This window comes from Ornithodoros turicata, unplaced genomic scaffold, assembly GCF_037126465.1.
Source record: "Ornithodoros turicata isolate Travis unplaced genomic scaffold, ASM3712646v1 Chromosome56, whole genome shotgun sequence".
NCBI classification, from domain to species: Eukaryota; Metazoa; Arthropoda; class Arachnida; order Ixodida; family Argasidae; genus Ornithodoros; species Ornithodoros turicata.
Window position 1 is genome coordinate 380,456 of NW_026999384.1, and position 12,760 is coordinate 393,215.

Below are 12,760 nucleotides of genomic sequence, written 5' to 3' on the forward strand. Positions count from 1 at the left end.
GAGCACAATGTCATACTCGAAGGTTTTCTCTAGTCTCAGCAAAAGCGAAGGCGAGACGCAGATAGGAAATCACGCCTCGTCTGAAATCAGTGTTGGACTGCCTACTATTTTATAAGCTAAGGACAGACACTGAAAACATAGAGAAAAAATAGCTGCAGTTACTGGCAAAACCTTTGTGCCAGCAACTGCTGTAACTTTTTTTTTTACAGTAGTAATGACCGACCACGCCTTTGTGTCACAAAGTCACGGTCGGTCATGGTCTTTTCCTGCAACTCTCGAAAAGTGGAATTCATTACAGCCTGCTGTTGTTGAGTGTTGAGCACTGTCACGGAGTTTGTTAACGCTCTTTCGGAGTGTTATGCTCCATAAGTACTGCACTATCCGTGCTGTTATTGCATCTCCTGTTTTGGCCCTTATGGGGACAGACAAATGGGCCGTGATGTCTCATGCTGTTGTATGAAAGGCTGTGATCTAATATAATGTTGAATTTGATACTTATATATCGACCATGGTGTGATGTTCAGCTTCACGTAGAAGTCGTCGTGGTGGGTTCTGAAGTTGAAGTAACCACAACGAGTTCTAAAGGTTTATAAGAGTAGTTGCTGCATGTGTGCATATATAGTTTGCTCATGTGAGCACGCGTTGACTCAAAAGGAGCACGCGGCCCCACAAGGTGTCAATGGGATCAATGTATCAGGTTTAGTTTTTGCTATTAGTTTGAGTTAAGGTTATAGGACTGGGTATAAGTCCTCTTTCATGTATGTGTGACATTGTTTGTGAAGGATTGGGAGAGGGCCAGGAAACTGTACATGATGCGTGACATTTGGAGTTGGGACTCATATTCATCAGCAATATCCTCCTTATTCCCGATGTGTGAACAAGGCAGACGAACACAGATTTGACAGCTGCATAGCTGACCGAAAAAGCGAATTTGTACACTGCTCACACCAAGAAATATGTAAACCGGAACTAACTATGAATCATTTTTTTTTTTTTTTCGTGTAGTATTTTTCGCTGGAGGTCCCGATAGTAAAACGGAGTTTCCGGAAGGTTCCTAACTAAAATTTGTACAATTTGAAAGTTTGGAGTTTTATTTTATTAATGACAGTATACAAATTATGTTCCCCTTGCATGGCTCATAACCGATGTTACACGGGTCTTAACAAGGTTACGAATTATTCAGCCGGGACACCTTCGTGAAGCTGCCGGTATAGCTGAGACTAGCAGACGACAAGGGATACGACTGAACGAGCACAGAAGGAACGTTGTCAGGGTCCTGCACGTAGCACAGACAAAAACTGAGCTGGTAGGCCGTTGTTGATTATAGGACATGTCGTTAATTTCGACGATGCAATAACTTTGGCACGTGACAAGCGATATGTGTCTGAGAGCATTCCTAGAATTTTCGTTCCTCATGTGTGACGCGACAGCGTGCAATAGCAACCGTGGCCCCCTATACCGGATGTGTGCAGCGCCTTGGTAGATAAGTAGGCTGTCGTGCTCTGCTTCTGTCCTGAGCCGGTGTGTTCTGATGATGCCACCCGTATAGGACACCGTGCCGACTGAGAGAAGGCCGATCGTCAAGGAAAGAAGGAATGGTTGCACTATGCCTACTATGGCTTTCTGTGGTGAACAATGAAATCTACCCCCTCCGTCTTAGGTGCACAGCAGTCTCAAATGTAGTCAGAAGAAGTATCCACACCGGTAACCAGAGTATTGCAAGTCGCCATTGCTCAAAATTCGATGCTACGATAGTCTGGAAGTAGCCAGTTTGATGCAAAGTAGCCAATATCTGGTGAGATTGAGTGGAGAGACTTAAGACAATGATCCAGTATTTCAAAACTAGCGTCGATGCAGGCGGCACTGGCGTCAGTACAGTTCACGCGACCCCACGTTGAGGTTAAATGTGGCGATGCCTTTATTTGTAGCGTGTACAAACCGAAACCGTAATGTTAGAAGGTGCTCCTAGTCAACTGTACAAATGTGACGCGCCCTAAAAAAAGTGTACACCTTAGAGCTCTCACATTTTCCGTACATTTACCATTACATTTTTTGCGTGAGCAGCGAAAGATTATGCTCATCACGAAGTAGTGTACACTCATGAGACACGCCCATTACACAGTATTAGGAATTGTAGAGCATATTCGTTTTGCAACATTGGACTTGGTTACAGTGCGGTAGCAAGCGCAACATAGCTAACATGTACGAACTAATACGATGTATGCAATGTCTTTTTACCCAAAAGTTATTGTAGTTATATCAGACAACACATAACTGCATGAGCATCGAGCAGGAAACCAATACACGACGATGAAAGCCAGAACACGCAAAAACACGAGACAGGCAGGACCCTGATTGGCCAGCTGGAATGCACATAGTCACATTTTTAATGGTCCAGTCAATTTAATTTGCATTTTGCCCAGTGCTGCATGAACTATCTTAAACCATGGGTTTTATGGGGAGCTCTTACTGCCGGACACTGCCATGAAAATGATGATTTTGAAAGACCATACCTAATTCTTGAGACTTGAAAACAGAATTTCTCCAGTACTTCTACTATAGCTTACTTTAGTATTGTTGTACAAGTGGTGGATATCCCACGAGAGATGCTTCTTTCTAAAGTTAATTATTGTCATCATACTACGCCTTTTTCAAAGCAACTCCGCGCTTCCCTGTCGTCATCGCTGAAGGTCCTCCTCATTGGCCAACACGAATGCAGTGTTAATATTAGTGCTGAAAAAGTTGACATGAGCTCAACTCCTGCAAGCGCTAATTTTTAGCGATTTGGAGCACTACGAGGAGGAAAATATCGGGCTATTTTCTAGGGCTGTATAACAAATCGCTATATATCGGAGCAGGCCTTAAAGTGGCTAACGTAAAATTTAGAGCAGGTGGTGTTTTTCTACATATAAACGCAAGAATACCTTCGGAGAGTTCGCGACAGAATGTGCGTATTTCAGCATAACATTGATTTATAAAATTTTTCATCCGTAACAGCTGAGAGAGGCATACTACTCCCGTTCAAACCAGCAGGTAAGACACATTCCTACATCACAAGTTGGCCAGCAGCACATAGAAAGCTATTTGATGTGGTGCCCTTAGTGCTCTTGCTCTCCACACGGCGAACCAGCGCACATCTGCCCGCTCACACTGTACCAGTGCTATGCTCTCACAGTTACATATATATACAGGGTGTCCCAGCTAAATGCGAACATCTTTTTTTTTTAATGTATATCTCACTTTTTCCGAGACGAAATCAATTGCAATATAGCATATGATGAAGGGCTCTCCTTAGAAATGCATTAGCAAACTCGTAAGGGAAAGTCTTAATTAACTTTCAATAACTAACGTTTTAACTATAAAAGCTATACGAAGTTGTCCCAATGAGAACATCTGGTCCCTTTTGTCACCTGATAACGGCGCCGTTTTCAAAACAACAATGCGTTCGATAGATCGTCCGCAAAAAAAATTCGTCAAGGAACACATTTTTTCTTTATTTTGTTCATTGCGCATCTTCAGAGACGGGTCTTTCCTTCGCCCCCAATGTGAGAGGGTGGACGAGCACACTATCGCCTCTTGAGTCCTGGAAATAGATTAAAAGGAAACAGAAAATGCAACCCAAGATCAGGGCAGTTCCGATAGAGTCACCCGATACATTTATTTTTGTTTTGTTCCCGCAAGTTAAAACTCACCTTCGAGGCATGAGGTGGCACTGTGCTTCTTCACCCTCTCACATCGAACCATCACATCTCTTGACCCTCTCTGGTCGAAAATCATTCGCATGTATTGCCATTTGGTTTCACCGTGTGACAGGGAACGAATGCCATTCGCTGGGAATGACATTCAATTTGCCGTCAAAGAACGATGCTCGATTGTTAGAACGACTCTTAGTGGCAATTTGTCAATATTCTGTGCGTTATAAGGACCAGTTGGAATAAAAGGTGTACATCACCCTTTAGGTATTGTAAGCTTGATCTGGATAGTTTGTGTATGTTCAAGCTGACTGAAGCTGCCGACTGGTCCAGTGTGACCTCATGAAGTCACAGCCCTTTGCTTGCTTCTTTGGTGCGGCCTGTCGGGAGCTCGTGCCTGTTGCGTGAAGTTTGCTTGACGGCCACGAGGGGCGTTAATTAACGCGGACGGTGCAGAGGTGCTGTGATGCAGTCCTCGACTTTTGCGCTATTGTCATTTTGCTCCGAAAGAGTGCTCGGCTCCCGTACGTTTAAAGAAAATGTTTGCTACAATATAACTTAGTTTGGAGGTTTTCGGAGTTTAAAATTTTTGAGACCGCTGGAAATATGGCAAAAATGCACCCAAAAACAAACTACAGTGATACAACATTGAATGGGGCTTGTAATATTATGAAACAACAGGATAGGTTCTGTATGTCAGCTACACCTGCCACATTTCCGCAGGTCTAAAAAAAATTACTTACTTACTTAATTATTTATTACTTATTATAAGTAATAAATTAATTCTTAGTGGAGACGAGTTCTCGTTTGATCGAACACCTGGATATTGACGGCAAACGTGCAGAACGCGTAATGCGCCAGATGTAATCGCAGATGCCGTCCGCCGGTTGCAACAATTCTTTTACTCTGTACCTTAATTGTTCATGGCCATCTTGTTAGTTTCCATCGTTTACGTCCAAGAATCCATCCCACGTATTGTTATTATTATTATTATTATTTTTTTTACTTTTCATCCAACCTTAGGAATGGCAGTCGGATCTTGGAGGTATGATATTTGAGGTGAGTGCTGAATACCTTATAATTGTACAACTAAAAGTGAACAAGTCAAGGTGTCTGCTGATCTGTTCTTATATGCCCCGTACGTCAGTGCTTCCCGAACTCTGCTACTCTGCGACCCAGCATAATTCTAACAAAATGCGTCCCAACCTGTCTTCTCGCGGTGCCACGAAAGCATCGATTTCACTGCGTGAACTGAAGGGAAGTAACTGAACAGAACTGATACGTGAAACTGACGCTGAAATTTTAGTTGACACTGAAGTCAGACTGCATTTGGTGGGCTAGACACCATCGCGAACAGACACAAAATACATGATGGCAATTGACGTTCTGAGGCTGAGATGTTGCTTCGAATCCTACAGCTGGCTAACCTTTTCAGTGACTTCCTTATTTCATCACAAAATACATTCCAGCAGGAATGACTGCACCTGATGACTAAAGTAAGCTTTTAATGATGAAAGAAAATAAAGTAAGCTTGTCGAACCCAGAGTGGAGCTTGGACACAGCAAAACTCAGTTCTGGCACGATGTTGAACTAAGCTTGCGATGTGGTATAGCTGGTAGAGGTTCGCGCGGATCCTGGTTTATAGGTCGTTCATTTGAATGGTGCTGATTTCCGTAGTGGTTGGTATGCTACGGCTTTCTCCAGGCAAATGTTAGCATAGAAGGTGCGGTATTTTGCGCGCAAACATGAAGCATCATTACGTTAATGAAGTTCCTGTCTAATCTGTAGGTGGGCGCTATCCTTTATCACTACGGGTTCGTGGTGAGTATTCGTGATTGATGCTTCTACTGACAGTATGAACAGAACGACAACACAAACACAAGACTCAAACCAACAACTTTCATTTCGAAATGTTTGCAAAAGTGGTATCCTCCGCTCTCTTACATTTCCCGGAGGCAGTGTTTCCTTTCGGAAAGGGAGACAGTTTATTTCCTCGATTGTGGCGCCATCTTTCGGTCGACAACATATTTAGGGTGGTAACTGAGCCAATTTACCACCCAAGGTACACCAGTCTCTTACATGACACAGCGATAATTTTTGGAAGAGCCGGTATCGTCGTATTTGAGGTGTAATTTAAGTAGAAACTACAGTGAGAAACACCGTTGTAGTTTAACGCGAAATGTTGTCACTTGTTGCGGCATATTTTCCGTTACTACGAAGAGGAAATCTCCGAACCCTCACTTGCAAAATCGCTTGTCAGACGAATAGGACCTCTGTATTTGGGATGTCGCAGCGTATTAATAGAATCTGTGTTCAGCCAATTGCATGTGTTCCTTAATTCATGACATGTCTGCACGACCTTGTGTACGAAGTTTGCAATTTTTTAGGCGCGGTTAATTTTTGTTTGCGTATTTGCGCTCGTGATCGGCCGGTGAAGAAGATTTCTTGATTTTTCTGTTTATCATCGGTAACAACTGGTAAGTCGAAGTTTTACGGCGAAATTACGCTATATAAAATGGAAATTAGCGAGAAAATCACGAATTTCGTATGCATGTATCATGTTTAAAACGTAAAAAAAAAGGAGACAAGAGCAACAAAACATACACTATTAGCATATTTCGATTAAGTCGTACTGTCCACAACTTAAATGTCATACGCCTTCAGACGATCCATTTGTATATTTCAAATGTATAAATTTCACACAGGTCCATAAAGTTAGGACCCACGTCCAGAGTTGAACCGTACAACTCTGGCAAAGCGATTAAAGTTGACACATTTGTGGGCTAACGTTTGAGACAAGCCATTACCCCGCTAAATGGTATAAAAAGACAACCATGTTTGAGAGTGTGATTACACCAACCACGGCTGTGCACTCTTCGACAGTGATTTATCCAGACCCCCCTTCGCCCCCTAACTGCCCCCTCTCCAAAAATCAGCAGGAGACCCCCTAAAATTTTGTGAAAATGCGCAATATTTCGTCAAATGCGTCAATTTCGTCAATGCGCAATATTTCGTCGCAATATTTGCGCAATATTTCGTCAATTTCGTCATGAAGGACCATCCCTTGCGGATCCCAAGGACGAAATTCTGGGTAAGCCACTGCCATTCCATCCCGCCAAAAACCAATCGTGGAAAATGTACTGCGGAAAATGTATCACCTCAAATATGCGGTTACAAATCCGCGCTAAAACACAATCGCTCAAAAATCCCCTTTGAAAAATACACGTTAATAAATATACTGTCAAAAATATACCTCTAAAAATGTGTTTTTCAAAATGCCTCATCGGGGATTGGCGCCTCCGCCATGCGGGGTAAATGGTAGCCAGATTCAAAACCGACAACGGCAAGCCCTATCACCACCACCACCACCACCACCACCACCACCCACCAGATTCAAAACCCGCTAGTGGTTCCCAAGCATTAGAATATATATTACAATACTGGTAATATATTGACATTAATGAATATATTTTAAAGTGTTCTGAAAGTCACCCCTGTTAAACCCTCTCTCCTCAATTCAGACGTTACTGCTTGGTCTTGAGTGTGTTGTGTTGTCCAAGTTCTGTTTCTAGAATATTTCTGAATCTGTTACCTGCAGCCATAACCTTCTAAACTGATCATGCGGCAATGAAACGCCTCACCCAGAGGTTTAGACATCCATTGCAAATAACACACGTATAGTTGTATACTTTGTCGAAAAGAACTATAGCTGTTGTACTTTGAGAAGTTAATTTCATTCTAGCATACTGGAAGTTATTTGCTGTGCTTTCTATGAGGCTTACCAAATCGCTTTGAATCATCTCGCTTGACGATTATAATGAGAGTGCGGAACATCTCGGCGGGAGCTAATGACGAAGTGAGCCATCAACGTATGTTCTGATATTTATTACTGTGCATTGTGTTTTTACGTTCCTAGGTCGACCACAATCTTCGTGACAGCATCTTTGGGATCGGTGAGGTAATGTCGACAACAACGCAAACATTTGAATGTCATTCACCAAGTAGTTGTTGCTTTTCCTGGGTTGAAAAAACTCCCTGCTAGTTGGTTTCCACTGCTTCTGAACATAGTTGTGACAATGGTCGAGTCAGTTCTCAACTTATGAGAGCCTATTTCTGCCTTTTCAGCGACTCGGTGTCCTAGCCGCTGGACCCGAAAAGAAGGTAAGCCCCGATATCAGTAGCGGATAGCATTATGCAAAAACAGTTTGCGGATATAAAGGAAATTATAAGTATCTGTGCTTGAGGTAACAAGTCCAACTAAGTTTAAATCCATCTTGCTTACCTCAACAGTTATAAATGGTTTAAAGACCAACGTAATTTCAACGTGGATGAGGGGTGAGGTCGACATGGCAAAGGGACCCTTTTCTTTGAACTACTTTCTAAGCTGTGATAGACAGAATACATGAAGTCTTGTACTGTCTGTCAAAAAAAGTAAAACGGAGGCATATGTGTAAGGCTGACTAAGACGGTACTTGCCATTAGATGAGGTACTTGGAGTCGTTATTTTAAAAATATGTCTTACTTCGAACAAGACAATTAAAAATACGCTAAATGTAAGCACGTAGTAAAAATTGCAACACTTGTGACACAAGTATTCGACATGTATGTGGACACAACACATCAAGAATGGAAAGCATCGCAATCACGCATCATGGAAGCAAACTGTACACTATTTATTTGTTTACTTATGATACCCTCAGGGCTTATTAGCATTAGAGAGGGGAGGGGCGTAACAGTTAAGTTGAAATATAAGTGGATGGATACAGAGATACAAAACAAACAACGAACAATTAGACAAAAACAGCCACTACGTGGCGTTCAGATGATCACAAAGAACTTTCTTAAATAAGGAAGGGTCAGTAATGGATGAAATAGAGCCGGGAAGGTGGTTCCACTCGAAAGAATTTGTGGGCAGAAATGACCGGGAGCATGTATTAGTAGTGCAAAAGGGAGTTCCAACCTTCTGTTCATGGTCCAGCCGTGAAGAGATATGTGACGGACGAGACATAAAAGAACGTCCGAAGATATCGTTATGATAAAATATTTTGTGAAATAGACAAAGACGAGTAACACTGCGTCGAAATGACAGATGAGATAGGTTAAGACTAGCTTTCATGGAGGTAACACTGGCTGTCCTGGAAAAGGCTAATCATTATTCCTTAAAGTGTCACTCCGGACTCGAAAAACAGCGTTTATTTTATTTAGTCCATAAAAAGAAGGTGCCTAAAGGATTCTATACGCGAAATTTCAATCCTGTTTGCGAGCGCTGTGCATTTCTGTAAATTTTTGAAGATCTGCCGAGCCTCCACAAGCTTCGATGACGCAAGGAGCGGGTGACGTAATCATAAGCCCACAAATTGCAATGATGTCTTATTCTGTAGAGGGCACTCGTCTCCTAGCAACGACGCCGGCGTCCGGCAGGGTCATGTGATGGAGAAGTCACATGACGCTGATCGCTGAGATGGCTTCCCAATGTTGTGTTTTCTCCAAGGTCAGATGGTCCGTTGGGTATGTCTCGTGGGGCTCCATGAACAGAGTGCAGAACGTGAGCCCCCCAGGAAGACGCGAAGGGCAACAACGTTGCCAGATGAGAGCCGGGTGCTCCGTTGGAGCATAACATGACGTCACAGTTCTCAAAAATAAGAATTATTTTTTTCTAGCTTTCGCATTACGCAGAGGCAAAATATTTTGCAGGAATGTAAAGTGAGACAAGAAGGTTTCAGTAGCATAACTTTGGTGAGATCCTGAAGACACGAGATTTAGTTCGTAGTGGTACTTTAATCGTCCACTTATGAAACTTATGTGCTTGAACTCCGATCACCTGATCGCCGTCTTTCCCTCGCGTGTGTGTTCCAACGCACTCCAATTGGTCTGAGGCAGATAATAACAACTGAAAATAAATTTACACGTAAGGCGAGACCCCCAACACTTATATGGCTACATGCTATATGTGCCGCGGGGCAAGACTGCCGATAATTTTCACCGCCTGCGGTTCTGTAAGGTGCTCTCGCACACATATCTGAGACAGATAAATCATCGTTGCCGGTGCCAGCCGGAAAGGTCCACCTTCGGTCATACGAGAATCATGAATTGATACCACTGTCGGTTGAGAAGTAACCTCTGGACATAAGCGACGAAGTATAAAAACAGGATAAAACGAAAACCGAAGGCGCGCAGCAACAGTCTACTGTACTGTGATACCGTGAGCAAAATGTGAGACAGTTCACTGATGCGTCCCTTATCTAAACTTCGATCCCAAAATGGGAACAATGTATGTTTCACGGAACATTGTAGACTGGGGGAATACGAGTGCCTAAAACGCACGTACACCACGCTCTTTATACGCAGCGGAAATCAATCAATCAACTACACAGAAGCGTGTGTCTTTGAGCCAAGTGTCGGTCTGCAGCATTCAAAGGGACTGCGACAGTCTCACTAATGTGCACCATTGCATTCATTATATTATGCTCATTACGCTATACTTATTCATATTAACCAGTTGTCCTATCTAGTGCTTTTTGTATCCGTCTAGTGCGCTGCCTCTAGATATCCATATTATCATATTATGCGTGCATTGCGATACATGCCAGCCAGGCCTAGGTCCATCACTATTGGCTCTCTAAACACTTTTCCCGCCTTCCTACCATAGAATACCTCCCGTGACGTCACGTTTATATGACTTTCTGTATTAGGAGTATAGACTTTCTGCGCGTTTATTGCCCCCTTTCAAGAAAAATTTGAATACAAGATGACGTCATAAAAATAACACTCATTTACATTTATCCTACACAAGTTGCGCAGAAGTGTGGGAACTTCTTCAGCATACGTCCTAACTCTTCAAAGTGTCACTCTGGAGTCAGAAAACAGCGTTTATGTTATTCAGTCGATGAAAAGAAGATGCCCCAAGCATTTCATACGCAAAAGTTCAAGGCTGTTCACGAAAACTGTGCATTTCTGTCAATGTTTGAAGACCTGCTGAGCCTCCACAAGTTTCGATGACGCGACGACCGAATGAGGTCATCATAAGCACACAAATTGCAATGATGTCAAGTTCTGGAGAGGACACTCGTCTCCTAGCAACGACGCTGCTGTCCGTGTAGGGTCACGTGGTGGACAAGTCACGTGCCACTGATGGAAAGAGGGAAAAATGGGAGAGATGTCTTCTCTCCTTCCTTTGTGTTTCCTCCAAGGGCGGAACGGTCGGATCATATGTCACGTGGGGCTCCGCTCACACAGTGCAAAAAGTTAGCCCCCCCCCCCCCCCCCCGGAAGCCGCGAAGGGCAACAACGTTGCCAGATGAGAGCCGGGCGCGGGACGCCGGGACGTGATGTCACAGTTCTGAGAAATAAAAATTAATTTTCTCTAGTTTTCGCGTCATATAGAGCCAAAATATTTTGCAGGAATGTAAAGTGCGACAAGAAGATTTCAGTAACATAAATTTTGTAGGATTCTGATAACACGATATTTAGTCCGTAGTGCCACTTTAAACCAGAGTTCGAGGTAACTCGTTAATGTAACTAAGTTCCTTCCTTTGGTAACTTGTACCTTAACTCGGTACTTTTGCGCCATGGTAACTTTCAGAGGAACTGGTTCCTTTTTCACGTAACTTTGCCAAAGTAACTTAAGTGCCAAGTTACTTTTAACTCGCTTTTCACTGACGTCCAAATATTTTCTTGTTTTCTCTCCGGTTCCTTCATGGCCATATTTTTTTGCATAAAACGTGATATTCAATCAATGACAGTATTTTATTCAGGAAGTAAGAACAGCTGCCATTGAAATTAAGCTGAACCACTGTGCGCCCACAGGGAGTAAGATGCAAAGCGTTCGAATAGACCTCAACCAGAGAAACGTTATCATGACATTGGTAGACAGACTGAAACCGAAACAAATCGGAGGGAGCGGGCTGGGTTCCACGAACGGGCACTTGTTCCCTGCCTCCCACTGAAAGAAAAGCAGGACCGAGGGTCACGTCCCTTTAAGGGACCATATTGTAATCCCCTCAAGACGGTGGCTTTCGGGGGCGACTTTGTTCACCTCTAGCTTCGAGTGTAGTTCAATTCTACCAAATTTGTGGCGCTGTCGAACACTATGACGTCATTTGTTTACAAACAGAGAGAGGTCTATTGTTGGGCACAAACGAAAACGATCTAAGCGTGTTGCACTCCTCCGCAGGCAGCTCAAGGTCTAACTCAACTGCTCACGCGCTCCACCTGCGTAATGCTATTTTGTATCCCAAGTAACTTGGAAGTAACTCCTTCTTTTTTTAAGTAACTCAGTAACTGCGAGCTACATTTCAGGCTGAAGAACTTCGTTATGAACTTAGTTAGATTTTGCACACGGAAACCTAACTTGTAACGAGTTCTTTTTGACCCGTAACTTCTCAATCTATGCTTTAAACCGTTTTCTAAAGCTACACTACACTATTTATTTTGTAGCAATTTTGTCTTGTGTTTTTGTAGTAACCAACCGGAATGCAAGGGACGCTGTCATTGGGAGTGATGACGTTTCTTTGGCGCTGCGAAATAAAGGTGTTTTGCAAATTGACACTGGTCCAGTCATTTTGTAGCATTTTGCAATAACATTTACGAGCCGCCCGATTGGTCACGTTCAACAGAACTCTCGATTGCAGCATCTTCGTGCGTAGTTATGCTCTCCTTCGTCATTGTGAATTGAGGGAGACTGGAATAAGGCGCTGCAGCGTAAAAAATATCCCTTGAGAAATACGGCCATCGCCAGCCATCATCACTCGTCTAGAAAGGTACAAAGCCAGGAAAAAAAATGCAGTACGGTAGGCTGTGCTGTTATAGCGCATATGATACGAAGTCCGCTGAAGGTATATTTGGACAAATTATTTAGCAGTTGAAAACTACACTCCGCAGCGTTTTATAGTGTTAGGCCGAGAGTGAAGGAGACTGAAGGGGTAAGGCGGGGCTACACTGTAAACTGAAAAACACCCTTATGGGTGTAAATGGCTTGTCCTATAACTCACACCACTTTTTACACCATATGGTCTGGGACACCCCTTTTATAGGGTGTATTCTGTGTAAAACACCCCTTGAAAGGGTGC

The 12,760-nt window shown here is 43.1% G+C and overlaps 2 long non-coding RNA genes across 2 annotated transcripts; both read left to right on the forward strand.

Moving 5' to 3' along the window:
* The first annotated feature begins 3,003 nt into the window (after positions 1–3,003).
* On the forward strand, positions 3,004–5,578 carry LOC135374402 (uncharacterized). Its single transcript, XR_010416886.1, has 3 exons — positions 3,004–3,033; positions 4,716–4,751; positions 5,481–5,578. It is a non-coding gene; the product is annotated as an uncharacterized LOC135374402 (long non-coding RNA).
* A 2,029-nt stretch (positions 5,579–7,607) lies between these two features.
* LOC135374420 (uncharacterized) lies at positions 7,608–12,237 on the forward strand. The gene is made up of 3 exons (XR_010416896.1): positions 7,608–7,650; positions 7,818–7,853; positions 12,153–12,237. It is a non-coding gene; the product is annotated as an uncharacterized LOC135374420 (long non-coding RNA).
* The last annotated feature ends 523 nt before the right edge of the window (positions 12,238–12,760 follow it).